The following is a 3,114-nucleotide window of genomic DNA, read 5'->3' on the forward strand; positions in this document are numbered from 1 at the left end:
GAAACCAAACATTGAGTATCTTATTGAGCTGGTGTAATATTTATATGAAGCTTTGTGATGGAAATCAGCTTAATTCTACTGCATCCATTTCAGTGCTCTGACCTTCTGCTCTCTGGATCCATGAATTTGCTCACAGCTAGGAGCACAGATATTAGGCATGACTGCTTTTGGTTCACATCTGAGAACAGAATGTCATAAGAAATTTATTTTCTCATGCAAAAGGACATGAATCAGGCAATTGATCAGTCATCACTTACATTGAATTCAGAGTTATTAATTGAAACATCCTCATCTACTTGATAAATTTACAGCAAAAATAAAGAAACTCATATAACTGTAAATTGAGGTCTGTTATTCAGTGTTCTCAACAAACTCCAGGGTTAGTGCAATGAGAAGCTGGAAGGTTAAGAGAGAATAGTGGGAGAGGTGATTTCTTCAGGTCTTTATCTCCTAGACTGGGACTAGGACCACCACTTATACTTGTGTTCACCCTTAGCATGACATCTTTGTTATAAGAAGCCAGAACATTTTGCTGGATTCCAAGCTAGCTATGGGACCTTTTTAAGTTATATGACACCACTAGGCATCAATTTTGTCCTCTATAAATTGAAAATAAGAATTATAAGTGGTGTTGTAAAAATTAAAAGTAGAATATCATGAAGATTAAAGGAAAGAATCCATATAAAGTTCTAAGCACAGTTCCTAATAAGTATAAGGCTTTCAATCCGTTTTAGTTCTTAGTAGAATTATTATGGTGAAAGGTCCCTTCTATGGCCATGCAAATGTAATATGAGATTCCTAATCAAACTCATCTGTGCAGCATCTTACTTCCACTCACAATATCCTGCTGACCTCTGCGCTTACTGTAAAACTCCAGCACAGGCAAAGTGAAGAAGTACAGAGAACTGATTGTGGACCTAGAAGTCCTTGTCTACCAGAATATGAACTATGTGCAAAGCAGTGAGACTCCACTCATATAGGCAGAATCTAAGCAGTACTGTCATCCCTGGAGATAGCATTTGCAAGTTGAATAGGCTTGAGTTGGGAGCTGTCCTGGGTACTGAAGACTTTGTAGAGAACAGAAAGACAAGTCCCTCGGGGAGCTTATGCGCTAGTTGTCACAGAAAAACTGAGGAAGAAGGAAATAGGAAGGTAGTGTGGTGCTCCTCCTTTTAGGATGCCCTTCACACAGCCACACTGAAGTTTTCTCTGATATCTCCACAGCTCTGTTGTACATATCAGGCAGCATGAAATTTCCATTTATTTCATTTTCTCACATAAATCCTTAATCTCCTCCACCTGTCCAATCTCACTGATAATATTTTCATTCACATCTTTGCTCTCTGTTCTCTTCACTATCAGACTAGCTCCTGAGAAGATTTACCTTCCACTGCTCGCAACAACTACTGAAGTGCCTTCTACTTTTCTAAAAAACTTCCACTACATCTACAAAGCTCTGATTCAAATGCCATGTTTTCCATGAAGTCTTGCTCAGAAATCTCCTTACCTCATAGTCCAGTACCAGTAGAAATAATTATATTCAATCCATACTTTCAGAATTTCTTAATTCAGCCACACTTCTAGTAGATCACTGCTATGTTATCACAGAATCCATTCATTCATTTGATACTTAATAAAATGTGTGCTATAGATCAGGCACCATCATAGACACTGGAGATGAAAGAGTGAATGAAACATACTAAGTTGCTATCTCAGGAACCCAGCACTTTGACCATATCTCCTTGACAATAGAGATCATGTCTTGACACATGTCTTGTGCTCAGGATTTATTGAATGTCAGCCACATCACCATAATTTGATCCAGAGAGAAAAAAATATCCAGTGTGAGCCAAGCCCGGTTCACTCGATTCAATGGCAGAATGCTCTACAACAGCCAGTTTAATGATGCCCCTTCATTCCTTTCTCTAAGATGGAAAAGAAACAACAATACGTCTCAGAAGCAATCTTAGTATTTGGCCTTTTATCTCACTGCTTTCAGTTATACAGGGATAAAAATCATCTAGTTTCCTCCATAACAACAAAAATTTCTTTAACCTCAATTTTTAAGGAAAAGATTGTCATTTTGTATTACCAGCAAGTATCTTATTTGAACACTATTTCCAAGGAATCCTTAGTCATTCAAATAAAATAATTTCTAAATTTTCCCATCAAAAGGATCATTGTCATCCTATCAGATAACCTAAGTGCACATACGTGGCAAAATGAAAGATGATGCTAAGATCTTAGCACTCTCCACTCATTCAGCTTGATGGCTTCTGTATAACCAGCAACATGTTCACCTAGAAGAAAGATCAGATACTGGTAAGGGGAGAGCTACATACAGGAAACATCTCATTAAAGAGATAATGGTTAATACTAAAAAAAAGGTGCAAAAAAATTTTTTAAAAAGGTGTAATAATGGTCTTTTAGTCAGTGCAAGCAACCATAACAGAATACCATGGATTCAGTGATTTAACTAGCAGACATTTATTTCTCACAGGTCTGGAGGCTGTGAGTTTGAGATCAAGATACCAATAGATTGGGACCTGCCAAAGGCTTTCTGCCTGATTTGGATCAGCCTTTCTCTTTCTATCTTCATATCATGAAGAGAAAGATCATCTCTGGTGTGATTATGAGGGCAGTACAGTTATCAAAGTTATATACAAAATTATATATAAGAAAAGAGGTTCAATTCTGAACAAAACTTTCAAGCAATAGAACAGTAGTCACGCATTTTGGATTGGTTGTACAGGTCAGTAGTAGAGCATGTATTTAACATGGACACGCCCGGGCCTTAATTCCCAGCAGAAAAAATCAATAATGTCTTACATTTTCACGTATCCCATCTTCTACTGGACCATTAAATACATGAGGGCCTTACCAGAATTGTGCTTTAACCTGTGAACAAGTGATGAGAAAACTTTTCAGAATTAGTCCTTTGAATCTGATTTTTCTACTTATTTTCGGTTAAGTCATTAATTTTATGCATCTTTTAGATATTATTAACATCTTTTTCATGCTAGACAGCATATCCAAGCCCTGTGAATACAGAATACAAATCATCATTCCTCCTTTTAAGAAACATACAGTTTGAAATTGAAATAGAGGATAAAA

At 36.8% G+C, this 3,114-nt stretch overlaps 1 long non-coding RNA gene across 1 annotated transcript; it reads right to left on the reverse strand.

Moving 5' to 3' along the window:
* Positions 1–1,833: 1,833 nt before the first annotated feature.
* Positions 1,834–2,909, reverse strand: LOC102023403. Its single transcript, XR_262274.1, has 3 exons — positions 2,830–2,909; positions 2,215–2,300; positions 1,834–1,925 (listed from the first exon to the last, which is right to left on the reverse strand). It is a non-coding gene; the product is annotated as an uncharacterized LOC102023403 (long non-coding RNA).
* Between the last annotated feature and the right edge of the window lie 205 nt (positions 2,910–3,114).

Source organism: Chinchilla lanigera, unplaced genomic scaffold (genome assembly GCF_000276665.1).
Source record: "Chinchilla lanigera isolate Chin_1 unplaced genomic scaffold, ChiLan1.0 scaffold00043, whole genome shotgun sequence".
Classification (NCBI taxonomy): domain Eukaryota; kingdom Metazoa; phylum Chordata; class Mammalia; order Rodentia; family Chinchillidae; genus Chinchilla; species Chinchilla lanigera.